Genomic DNA, 13,659 nt, shown 5'->3' on the forward strand with positions numbered 1-13,659 from the left:
TCTATGTTCCACAAGATATTGTAGAGCGTTCATGTCTTTTCTTTTAAAGTTTGGTGTTATTTACAGTGAAATTCAAGATCTCACGCTTTCTGGCTTGAGAGGTTATTATTATTGCTTCCCTTTCTCCACATGCAGAATTCCTCAGATCGCCTTTCAAGAAATTGGTCTGCTGCACTTAAGGTGTCCGATCCATGAGCCCAGAGATATTGATAGTTTTCCCTTATTATCTTTTCAGTGAATAGCAGCGCTAATGAGGGCCCTTTTCCACATTTGGTACCTGCGATTTCTTTACTTCTGCTTATTTTGGGTTTGACATGCTGTTCATTCTTCCTGTTTTCTGCAGTGGAAGCTCCAGTTATAGATTTTAGATCATTATTCTTTTCTATTATATACATTCTAAACATATATTGTGATGGTTGCTTGTGCCCATCTGAGAAAGAGAAGGTTAACTCCATCAGCTTAGCAATTGCACACCCAGGGTGTGGAAGATGCACCCTAGGGTGCTCGTTACCTGGATGGTATAAAGGGGAAATGAGGAAGGACGGGTCTGCTTCTGTTTCTTCAGAGAGATCCAGTCTTCTCCTTTGCCTTGGACATCGTCTCCCGGCTTCCAGTGCAGGTTCTTCAGCCTTTCTTCACAGATCCTTTGGGCTTCCGAGACAGACTCACACAGACACTGCAGTGAGCTCCAGGCCTCCACTGGATGCTTCGGTCTCCAGTGTGCAGACAGACGCGCTGCACGCTTCTTCACTGACTCTCTGGGCGGCCATTGCAAGCCAGTCTTGTATAGCCTTGTATATTTGTATCTAGTGTGTTGTATCTATCTCTCTAGTCAGCACCCACTGAGACAGACCAGTACACAAGGCACAATCACCCACGGAGCTCCACTGATGTGCCCAGCATTGTGCCAATGTCTTTGTGCCCTTCTTGCTTAAGCTGCCCAGACACCTTGTGTGGTAGAGATTACTGTCTCTATTTAAAGAGAGGGCTGAGGTTCAAAGAGCCAGTGCCCCAAACCACACAAGCTAGAAGGCACATTAGCCAGAGAGAGGCACTCCACGCCATAGCTTATGTGGGTAAAGTGGGACATCAGATTCTGGGCCCAAAGTTGTACTGTGTCTTAGTCCACAGCAAAAACCTGACACCTGCTTAGCTTCTGCTGAGGGCCTTGTGCTGCTCCTGCTCATGGTGGGAACTGGAATGGCAAGCAAACGTCCACAGAGAGAGTAAAGGAGGACGAACTCCAGTGAGACCTAACCCATTCCTGCAAGAAAATCATGAATCCACTTACACAGGCTCTACCCATGACCCGAACCTGCTAACTCTTCCCCTTCCCACAAGCCAGCTCCAAATGCTCCTCCTAAATCACATGGTCAGGTACAGGAACAGCAGCTGCACCATTTCTCTGGTACCAAATTCTGCCTTAGTTGCTTTTCTCAGTGCTGAGACAAAACACACAACACCCAAAGTAAAGGCAGACAGGTTTATTTGGTTCATAGTTTGTAGAGGTTTGAGTCCCTAGTGGACTGGCTCCAAGGCAGGGTGGGATGGCAGACAGGCATCTCAGAGAAGAAACAGTTCATGGTAAGTACAAGGTAGCTGAGCAACAAGGAATAACCACAGCTCCTCTATCCCTTCTATTTGTCCAGGATACCCAGGGTGGGTGCACTCACACCCTTAATCCTAGTGCCCTTGATCCTAGTATTGCACCATGAATCAATCCCACCATCACACACTCTACATCCAACCTGAAAAAGCCCCACCTGTGACTGCATGAGGCTTTGGGGGACATCTAGACACAAGCATATACATTATACAAATATGAATTATATATAATTTATGAATTCTGTATAATTTCAGACCAAAAACAGGGAGTCTAGAAAGGAGCATTTTAAAAATATGTCTAATATTTGGTCTCTGTGCTGCTGCTAACCCGGGGAAGTTGGGTGAAAAAGTGGAAATAAAGATAGAAAGCTCATTCACAGAGTGAGACTACTGAGGACTTTAGGGGAAACCTGCGCAGCTGGGGGACATCTGCTCAGCAACCTACCAAGGAGAGGGGCCCCTTATCTAGTGTCTGGACACTGTGAACCAGAAGTCACCATGGACCCCAGCTTCACTATGGACGAGGGGCCAGTCCTCTGCACAACCCTATGCTAAAGAGCTTCTGGGCCAGGGCCTCTCAGACTGAACATGTCTTTGAATTACTTGGGGACAGTCTAAGAATCTGACCCCTCCAACAAATCAACAACTCATTCAGAACATCTGCAAAATAAACTGTGTTGTCAGTATAGTTTAAAACACCCCAGATAAGTTCAATGTTCAGTCAGTGATGACAATTACTGCTCTAAAACCTCCCACGAACAAACTGAGATGATGGTGAGGGCTCACCAGGGTTTAGAGTTGATTTTTTATGAGAGTGGCAGAATATACCCTTCCTCACCCCCAGCAAGATGCATATGTCAGACTTCACTTAGACCTCCCTCTGGCACCACCTTATTAGACTTGTGTTTCTTGATTTTTGTTTTCTGAGCTGAACATGGAAAACGTTCCTCCCTCCACTACAGGGTAGAACTTCAACCCTGGGCCACCCTGTGGGCGGGAGTTGAAATAGTGTGGCCAACCCTCAGGGTCCACTATACCATGGAATGGTGCAGACCAGTGCAATTCAGTGACCAGCAACTGACTTTATTACTGTGTTGTAAGAGTCTTAATATATAGGCTAATGCCTCAAAAGGGCACCAGAGACTCCTGATTTGAAAACAAAATTAGATACATGAATATTAAAGGAGAAGTCATATTCTTCCCCAACAACCCCCAAACTTGAACTGATATTCAAGAAACTGCATCTGGAGAGGCATTGAACCGTGAGCTATCCAGGTATTTCTCTGTCAAGGCAGTAGGCAGCAGTTTGGTGGAGTGAGAGGGGCAGTGGAGACAGGAGGTGAGCACGAGGAAGACGAAAGGAACACTGACTGCTGCAGGCGAACTTGGGTGTGGGCAGGAGGGGATTTATTTTGATTTCCTGGAGAGTGTGGGATCCTCCAGCAGAGCCAAATCTCTGCTCCTCTGCTCCAGCAGGTTGTAGCAGAAGCTGGGACCATGCTGACACATGGCTTCTTCAACATGAGCCACACATGAACCCTGAATCTATCCAATCCTGGGGATCTGGGCTGAACGGGGTTGGCTGGGTCTAGTGGGGAGGGAAAGTCCCTCAGTCCATGCGACTGGTGCAGCCAGAGATGGAACAAGGTAAGTGGGCTGAGGGAGGAGATGCAGCCGGCTGCTGGCCATCCTTGCTGAGAAACAGGTTCCATGTGAACAGAATCACACTCGGGCCTAGTGTTCTTCATGTCTCTTTTTAGTATCTTACAAACAAACCTTTCAGTATTACCCTCCACTCCTTCTGAGGTCGGGATACAAATCACAGTGGAATTACAATCCTTACAATTATTTTAATGTCAGGCCAAACCTAAATAGTAAGGGGGCCCTGCCCATATCCTTTTAAAAATTTGTGATTTTTTTATTACCATATACATGTTTGCAGTACATAATGACCACATGCATTGTAGGGATTTGATACATGTGCCTAACCCAGCTGAATTCCATTTTCATCCCCTACCCCTTCCATCCCCCTATGATCCTTCCAACTCTTAATCCCCTTCACATTTGCAAAAGCTCTATTTCCATTTCCTCTTTCAATTCTTTTTTGTCCCCTATCTGCTATAGCATTTTGGGGGGTGACGTCCTGGGAACCAAGCTCAGAACCATGTGCTTGCCAGGCAGGTGCTGCGCCACTGAGCTATATCCCCGGCCTGGCCATAGCACTTTAAAGACCACTGGGAATAACAGAGTTTTTCAAACATTTCCTCCAGCAGGTCCAGCTCTTCCTGGCTTTACATTTAGCGTCTTCATTATCAAAGATGATCATCAGTCCTTGTGCAGTTAATGTCATTCTCATCTCATGCCAACCCTGCTCAGTTCTCTGCTCAGCCCCAAGTCAGTGGTGCACAAAATATATTCATAAGTATTAAGCCAGAAAACGGATTTCTGGCTAATGAATTTGAAGGGTTATGTTAACAAAATTAAACGAGGCTACTTATGGATGAATCTCTGGAAACTTCTGACATACCAATGTGCGCTGTAGCCCCTCAAGATGGTTGAATGTAGTATTAAATACCCCCAAGGGATCTCACGCTGGAACTGATGACTGACTCAAAGTTTTCCAGACAAACTCTAACACATCTGAAAAATTCTTCCTTTCCACTTGGCTCAGTAGCATGAATTATTCCTTTTCCCATCGTAACCAAGGTCAAATGAGTGGCTAGCTTTTCCACTCATTCCCAATAAGTGCACACGCTCCTCATTTAACACCCCAGTTCTAGTCCTGTGGTGAGGTCACTAAGTGAATTAGTCGCTAAATGAAGAGTTGTATATACTTTAGCACGGATATTGAAATATTCAGAACAAAGGAAGGGTCAAAGGAAACTCCAACTTGATGACTTTGCTTTTATTTGTATAAGCCTTACATGTGGTACTGTAACACACAACAGAACATAGACTATAGTAATGTACCATGCAGTACAACTGGCAACAATTACTGTGTTGTATAAACAAGGTACACGGTACAAAAAAGATACTGAGGCTGTCTCAATAAGAGGTACTGGAGTGTAACAAAAAAAGACAGATGGTAAATCCAAGCAATGGGCCATAAACCCAAATGGCGCACCTCAGTGGAGGTCACTGAACAGGTAGGTCATTAAACCAGGGATGTCTGTACTGAACAGTTGTGCAGAGCGGAAGCTGAGATGTCACACGTGGTAGCACATCCACCTTGCACACGCTGCAGCTCCTCTGTTCACCTCTCCTTCCGGAGAGATCTGCCCCAGCAGGTAGTTTATTACAAAAAACTGACCACATGGTCATTCATCTGTAGTCACTGAGGCCTCAGTTACAGCAGGAAAGACTTTATCTACTGTAATATCACTGTGGAGTTTGGGGTTAATAAAATCATTATTGATCATTAGTTACATTTGGGGTTGCAAGTTGAAAACTGCTCTACTTTAATGTAGTCTAGAGCAAGTAAGTGAATGTGTATGCACCAGTCAAACTTTCTGGAAGCTACGGGATGTGTTCGAAGGAATTCAAAGTTCAGAACCCTGCTTAAGAAATAAGAGTAGTAAGAAGTCATTTTAAAACCACTGATGATAAGTCATATAAATAAGAGTAACAGAATTATACATTAAGACATGTTATTTCTATACAAAAGATGTACATTATAAATGGCACCTTTCATAATTAGAAGATTAAGCTCAGAATATCATTAGATGCGATTAGACATTCAATAATTTATTAAGGAAAATGAGCTAAGAGCAGGTATAATTGCCGGGGAGTTCAGAAGTCGTTGCCGATTTAATGAGAAGGGAAAGTGTCTTGGTTTGTTTCTTGGATGGAATTTTGGAGAGATGCAGACTTATGAGGTAGTTAGCCCTCCTGTCTCCTGTTCCCCAGAGCGCCTTCCATCTGTGTAATCTGTCAGAAGGTGAAGCTAGGCTGAGGTGTGGGTGCTTTAAAAACTGTGTTTTACATTACAATGCGTGGTCAGGAACACTGAGCCAGTGCACCCTGCAAAGCAGTCCTCACACCTATGTCCTGCTTCCTGGCCTTTTGAGATTGGCTCCCATCAGGCCACAGGACTCACCTCTGACCCAGAAGATCCCAAGTACTGCTTCTTGCCAGGGTTGCCAGGGTCCTGCCTTCAGAGGGACCCTGTGCACTTTGAATGTGTGCCTGTCCCTATGCTGTGATTCTTAGTCCTTGAAACCAAGAGCACCTCAATATACTTTGCACTGGGACCAGAAAATTATGGAGCTGATCCCAGTTCTGCTCCAGCTGCCCTCCTGGCTAGTTCCTTTGGGAAACTCAGAACCCCAAGCCTGTGTGGGTGTGGTCAGATTGCCTGAACACTGCAGTACTAATAAAAATTAACATGATGAGCATCATCTCACTAAGACAGGTTTGTGTAAGAGCGCTATCCCAAGCAACAACTGTCCTCAACTGTCATAAAGGACCTCAGGTATTTCTGAAATACAGGCCATATGTTTAACTATAAAATCTATATCTGGGCTTGTTTATAAAACTAACACACTTGGTCCTTCTAAGGTGGAATTGATCTTGATTCTTTCACTTACTTTTGCTTTATTTTAACCTGCAGATATAAAACATGGACTCAAGCCAGACATAGTGGTGCATACCTGTAAGCCTAGCACTCTGGAGGCTGAGACAAAAGGACTGCCGTGAGTCTGAAACCAGCCTTGGCTGTATAAATGAGTTCAAGACCAGCATGAACTGCAGAGGGAGTCTCTGTCTCAAAAAAAAAAAAAAAAACAAAAAACGAAAAACCATGGTCTTCTAGTTACTTTCTAATTCCTCTTTCAAGGTAAATGCATCAACACACCCGTGAATGAGAATGTACACACACACTCATGTTCACACACATTTGCACGTGCACTTGTATTCCAACAATTTATTGAGTTATCCCTGTGGTCTGTGGGGGTGACATGTCTGTCATGGGAAATGTGCATTTATGTCTCAATAGCTTTCCTTCTATGCAGAGTTTTATTTTGCTTGCATCCCAGGCAGTGCAATTTAAAGGTAATGTGAAGGGTAAGGATGAATACATTTGACAAATAACTAAGCTGCAACATCATAACCTGATATCCGAGCTTCCATCTGTCACATGCAATCCTAAGGAAAACACAGAAGGAAACATGGGATTGCTTTTTAAGGAATAATCAGGAGACTCGAAGATGTGATCAGAAGGGGCAAGATTCCTCCAGGTCCTGTAGATTCCCGGTGACCCTCGGAGAGTGAATCTGAGGGATGGGCTTGTCTTGGGTCTCAACGGCTGTGACTCTTGTGTCAGAAAAGACGTTTGTCCTGAGCAGCGGGGCCTTTCCCACGCCCAGCGCAGCGCAGGCACGCGGGGACACAGAGGGCTCTAAGGTGATTTGCTCCTTCACGGGACCACGGGAGCTCGCTGGAGCTGGATGCGAGGCTCCCTCTTGGCTTCAAGGGTTTGTCAGTGATAATTAAGACAGCAGCCAGCACAACATTTTAAGGCATCTGCCCAAACAAACAGCTCCTGAATATGATAGCTGTGGCTGTCTTGAGGTTCTGTACATTTTCTCAGTGGGCCAAATGTCAAGACGCAGAGTATCAAAGTTCTGAATTTACTGGCTTAAAAGGACGAGGAATCTGCAAGACTTGCAAGTGAGAAGCAGGGCTCCGGTGCGCTGGAGGCGTACTGACAGAGACAAGATCAAGAATAGCTGATTTTGTTTAGTCGATTTTAAAGGCATTTTGCCATAACTAGTTAATAAATTCAAATGCGCTTCTTCTAAAGTCTCTGAATTTAAGAAATTTGGAGGTTAAGATTCTTATCAAATGGCATTTTGCATTTTCTTCTCTTCTATCCTATTTATGCAGAAGCCAGTGGATATTTAACCTTTGAAAAACCTGCATTAAATAACATTACATTAGCGTTTTAATGCCATTAGCTCAAAAGCCACAACCCAGATATTTTCTCCATTCACAGTTTCAAGAATCAATAAATAAAAATGAGATAATTACCAGTGAATACCTGCTATGCACTTTCTGTGTGCATAATATTATCTCTTTCCATTCAAGATTTGACATTTTTGCCTGTCCTGTGGGAACTGCGGCCGCCTCCTACCTATTGCATAGCAATGGGTCTCTCAGGGTGACCTCACGGAGGTCTCCATGGCAGCAGATTCATCTGGAAATAGCACAGCACTTTGAGTCAGAGTTGGTCAAAGGCAGACTCCTGAATCACACGTTAAAGGCCAATTTCAAAGGAATCCTGAGGCTGAGGATTTTGCATTGCAAGATTATGAGCAATGTGGTATTTATATTTTTAATGATTATGCGTTTCTCCTCCTGAATATGAAGCAGCACTTTCACCAGTCAAACGCCTTGTGATTAGAATATTTACAGGAAGGCAGCTATTGCAGCACCGCAAAGGAGCACAGCTTGGTGGCTTTCTGGTGCCCCTGGAATATTGCTAATGGACCTCATGTGCAGTAGAGGGCTTGGGCTGCCGTGGCAAAGCACTGCTGGTTGGGTGACTTGAACAAATACTTTCATTTTCTCACCGTTCTAGAGGCTAGAAACCATCAGGTATGGTTTCTAGTGAGGTCTCTTCCTGTTTCAGCCTATGTTCTCACATGGGGGAGACAGAGGGTGAGGGAGAGAGAGAGAGGTCAGAGAGACTGCCGATCACTCTCAGGTGCCTTTTTCTGAAAGGACGTACGTCTTCCTGAGTGAGGACATCACCCTCTCACAACTACCTCCTTAGAGGCCCCATCTCCCACTGTGGTCAAACGGGTTGGAGGCTGAGCGTATGAATTCTGGGGGCACAGCAGAGCAAGAGCATCACGTTAGGGCTGCCCCACCCTGTCCTGCCGTAGTCCTGCCAGCATTGTGTCTCTGCCCTAACAGCGGGTTGGGTTTGTCCTGCGGGAGCCCAAGTGCAGGTATGGACCTCTGGGCATCTTTTCTCACGCTAGCCCATGAGCTGAAGTCAATTTCAACTCCTGAGAGCCACGAATGAACTCAAAACAAATATCGACAAAATACCCCTACATAGGGCAAGGGTAGGGTAGGGGCTACTTTCTTCTGCTCAGCCTGAAGGCAGCTCGTGTCTGCAACCTGAGCCAGCACCGGGCGGAAAAGCAACCCCTCCAACCTCCTCTCCAGCCTCCTTTCTGGCTGCCACCTGCTTCGCTCAGTGAGCCAGGGGTGGGGCCACAGAAGCCAGGCCAGACCTTGTTTGTTTAGGCAAACTGAAGAGGAAAGGGCCACCTGTCACATAAACTTGCAGCCTCCAAAAGAGAGACAGTTTCCACCGTGAGTCTGACTGCGATTATAAAGTGTGTAAACCTGGTTTTGGGAACAGAGATTCTCCTTGGGTAGAATGTTACCTGCCACAGCCAGGCCACCGTGGGGCTTTTCTGTGAGCATTTCACAGGACTCCAGGACATGTCATTTTCCAAAAAGATGGACAGAAGAGCGCCAGGGCTTATGAGTGAAGGAGAGACTCTTCCTATGCCCACGGCGACTCCATAACCTCAGCCCTAATAGCAGGCCTGGGTTCACATAACCCACGCTGAGGAGCCTGCCTTACTGGATAGTTTCTAATGCCTTGGAGAACTTGTGGCTTCTTCCTCTGCCCCGGGCCTCCTCAGACTGTGCATCCGCTGGAAAACAAGGACTGCACCCCAGGTCCTGCTACACCTGGGACATCTCGGCAGGAGTTGGCCTGAGTCACTGCAGTTGTTCTTAAGGTCCTCATCTATTACAGAGACTTTTAGCTTTAATCCTGAGGACACCCAGATGATCCCTTCAAATTATTAAAATGGTCGGGAATATTGTATAAGGATCAATGGAATTTCTGAAAAGCATTATTTACCTATATGTATGACTTAATTTGAATGAAATAAGTGCAATCGGAGCGGGACAGACCGTTTTGAGGGATGGCGTTGGTCAGAGACTGTCCTTCGAGGGCCCGCACCGGCCTGATGGTCTGCCCACGCAGCAGAGGAGCCCAGCTGGGCACACAAGCCTTGTTGCGGGCGCGGCTGCTGCACACACCCTCCCTTCTGCACTTGCTCGCTGGTGCTCCTCAGTCGGCCAGGATGGGAGCAGATGTCGCCACCCAGCCTTAGATAGCCAGCTCCAGAACCCAGAGCCAAAATAAAACTCTTATTAATCTCCCCAGCCAGTCTCAAGACTCATGACACAGCGCAGAGGAAGGACTAGTACAGAAGGGAGGAAACGCAAAGGGAAAAGGCTAGACATGCCTTATACAGTGGAAAGAGCACACGTTGTCCTGTGGACACCATCTTTGCTCATTCTGTGCGCGGTGCCCTCACTTAGGACAATTCCTATGCACACACGCTCGCCTGCATCTTCTTCCTCAGCCCTTCTCTCCCGGATGCTTCGGCGTGGACGCCCCTGCTCCCCCTACCCCATTCATCTCCTCTGCTCTGAAATTCCCCACCCCCCCCAGCCCACAAGCCTTCTGGAACCACGTCTTCCAACAGTGGACTTATATCCAAGCCCAAGAGGGGGCAGCCACCCTGGCCTGCACCCAGCTCCAAGGAAAAGACCTCAGACCCTCAGTGTGAACTTCCTGTCATTGGAAAGAGGGAAAGATAAGCTTTGGCTTGAGGCACAGCTTTCAGAGAGTGAAACGCAAGTGTTTCAGTGAAAAGGTTGGATTCACATTTAAGCAGTTTTGACTTTATGTGATTAAAGTAGAAAAGTAGACTTCAGCTTCTTTTCTTTTCCCCAGTGTTAGGGAGTGAACCAGGGCTTTTGCACAGAGCTACATCCCTAACCCTTTTTTAACTTTTTATATCGAGACAGGGTCCCACAAAGTCACTAAGATGCCCAGGCTGGGCTGTAATGTGCGATCCTTCTGCCTCAGCTTCATAGAACACTCAGATGACAGCTGTGTACCACCACTCTTGGCTTCAGACTTCCTGAACTGCTTTACAAGAATCTCCAGAAATAAGCAGCCTTCCCACTCCTGTCTGCACAAGCGAATACACGAAGGCATCCCAAGGGCCACCAGGAGCTGGGAGGGATACAGCCAGACCACAAGCCTGAGGGTACAGAGTGGCGGAGTCCTGCTGGGTCCCATGGGATGCAACCAGGCACCGGGACAGGAGTCTGTGGGGCTGGACGGGACTCCCTCCCTCATTCTTCCTTCAGACCAGAGGCTCAGGCGCAGCTCTTCTAGTCCCCACTGCTGTGACTCCTCCTCCTGCGCCTACACCGCTGACTTCCTTCCCTCACATGCAAGGGTTTCAGGGCCCTGGCACTATTTTCAAGTTTAGATTTCTGGCGTTTGGTCCCAAAACTCCATTGTTGTTATTTCTACCAAACCATGTAGTGTGCCTGGGGCAGGAGGAAGAGAGAGGAGCCCAGTTCCTTTTTGCCCTCCTGGGTTCACCATGCAGCCTGCCCCTCTACCCCTGCAGTGTTACCAAGGGTCGCCCCACTAACAGCTGCCTCGGGTCTCCTGAGACAAAGCCCCCAAATCCAACTCCTCATGGCTGGAGCTCCAGAAGGAGAAACAATAGATAAAAAGGCTGAAAGCTGAGGAATTAATGCATGAAAACTTCTCAAATCTGTCAGAAGATAGAGACCCACAGATTTAAGAAATAGAGCAAAGCTCCAGCAGGATAACCTCCGTGCTTCTCCATGACTGCAGAGCTGCATCAACACTGACCCTGACACAGGCAAAACCCTGAAGACAGAAAGAAACACCTCGCACTGGCTCCCGGAGGACAACAACAGAGTGGCAGCAGATTTCTCCTCTGAAACTAGGGTGCTTTAGGGGCTGAAAGAGCACCGTCTGCTGTGAGTGCAGGACGGGTGAGGAACACTCTAAAGCGAAAGGGATGAAGCAGCGAGGGGAGGACTGAAGGGCTTGTTACTAACTGTTCTGCCTGGAACAGTTGGCCAGAGTGAGTTCTCCGCACAGAATGAAAACAAAAGAGAAACATCAGGACAGAAGGACAGGTATCAGTTAGACCGAAAAGTGGGCCTACACAGTGGAATCTTCATCTTTTATACACCAAACTGGAGAATTGAAACAAATATTACAGCTCCATTAAAACTCGAGACAAGCTCTTGCTTGGACTTTGACAGAAATGTTAGCGCCTGCAGAGAACGGCATGTGATGCGTGGCTTAAAGAAAAGAGGAATGTGCTCCCAGCAACCTGCGTGTCAGTGTCCACAGCAGCTCTACACACCATAACCAAGGTTATAGCCCGTGTCTTCTAACTGACGAGACGAGTGGTTACACAAACCGCAGTTGTCCTCCTCCAGAGCCCTGGAAGACTGTTTAGCAGTGAAGAGAAACACTGTGAAACACTGACTTGAATCCTCCCCAGTATACTGAGCTGGCTTTGGGGGGACAGCAATTGCCTGACTCAGCCCCGCGATCCCACCCCCTCTACCTATGCAAATGCACCACTCCCAGCTGGCACGCGCGCGCGCACACACACACACACACACACACACACGCACACTGGCTCCCATCCCAGCTCCAGGTCCTCACTGTGACTCTGTAGGAGGGATGACAAGAAGTCTCAGGGCTGCCCTCTGACTGCAGGGTAGTCTAGCAGAGATCTGCTTCCTAATAAAAGTGATGGAAACGCAAGTCACTTGGAGTTTTAAAGCTAGGATGGCTCCTGGATGGTGATAAAGGAAATTCTGTTCCTAGCCTGCAAGGGGGATTAAATCAACAAACTTCAAGGGTCAGAGCGAGAAGCAGTAATTCTCTTTGATGCTTTCTCAGGCTGCTCCCCGACTAGCAGGGGTGTGTGTTATTTGCAACATTTGTGGTTGTTTCATTATTCTCAACATAAATGAAGCATTTCATAAGAAAATGAAACAGACTTCATGACTAAGTCTATTTCTAAACAAAGCAACTCTTTATAGCAGGATGGTTTGACATTTAGGGAGCTGTGGACCATCTCATCTGAAAAATGAAGGTTCACACAATAAAAACATGCCTGCAATTTCATCACTCGTTTTATCACCAGGAAATCATGCCTAGAAACAGGTTTAAATCCCCCTTCCTATCACAATTAAAATATCGAATTTAAATTTAAATATGCTCATTTGGGTGGTTTTTCTTAAATGGTTAGGATGTTTAACATTTTGTGGGAAAATGGTTTATTATGGTGCCTGCAAGAGGTTTTCTTTCAGCTCTTGTGTTATATTCACAGACCTACCGCAAGCATCTGAGTCTACAAACTTCAGACCCACACCTTAGTTCTGGGACCCACATGGTGAGGGGACAGTTGTTTTGCACAGGTCACCTGCCTTCCAGGTCTTGTTTTCTCCTCTTGAAACTGTCGTGCCTACAGCTACGGTGTCTTATTCCCTTTCCCTCTGCTGCAACTGAATCCAGATGAGGTATTTAGGAAGAAACACCGAGCACACGCTTGCGGAGACGGGAAACGCTTAGGACGAAGCGGCCCAGTCTGCAGACAGGCAGATCACAGCAGGAGCTCTTGGAGCAGCTGCCAGGAACACACGAGGCAAAAGCCTAGACAGGAGGCTGACCCTTGTTCTTACCAGCCTGTTTTTGAGGTAACCACTCTAGTCCAGCGAGACCTGACTCATCTCTCAAGGAGGAAGACCTTAACCCAGAATTGAGGGTGGGGGTACCGCTGTGATTTAATCATCCCACCAAACACCCTACCTCCAGATATCCCGCTGCGAAGGAACCAAGCGTCATCATGCGTGTTGGTGGCAGAGACAAGTACTCCGAACCACAGCACCGGGCTGTGAGGAGGGCGGGGTGAGGCCCAGAGCATGCGTTAGTAAGACAGCAGAAATGCCCGTTACACACGGAGCACAGGGCAAGGTCTCCAGCCCGGCCCATGGAGAAGGGTGGAGATCGCTTCTCCGCACTGGGTCTTGGGTGTCCACCCCCGTGCAGTGAGTGCGCTTTATGACCTCACTCTTCTCAGGATCCTGCCTCACTGGAAACCTCACAGTAACAGCATTTACTGTGATGAGCAGGGCTCACAGCCACTGTTCTGTGGGCCACCACAG

Source organism: Chinchilla lanigera, unplaced genomic scaffold (assembly GCF_000276665.1).
Source record: "Chinchilla lanigera isolate Chin_1 unplaced genomic scaffold, ChiLan1.0 scaffold00002, whole genome shotgun sequence".
Taxonomy (NCBI): Eukaryota; Metazoa; Chordata; class Mammalia; order Rodentia; family Chinchillidae; genus Chinchilla; species Chinchilla lanigera.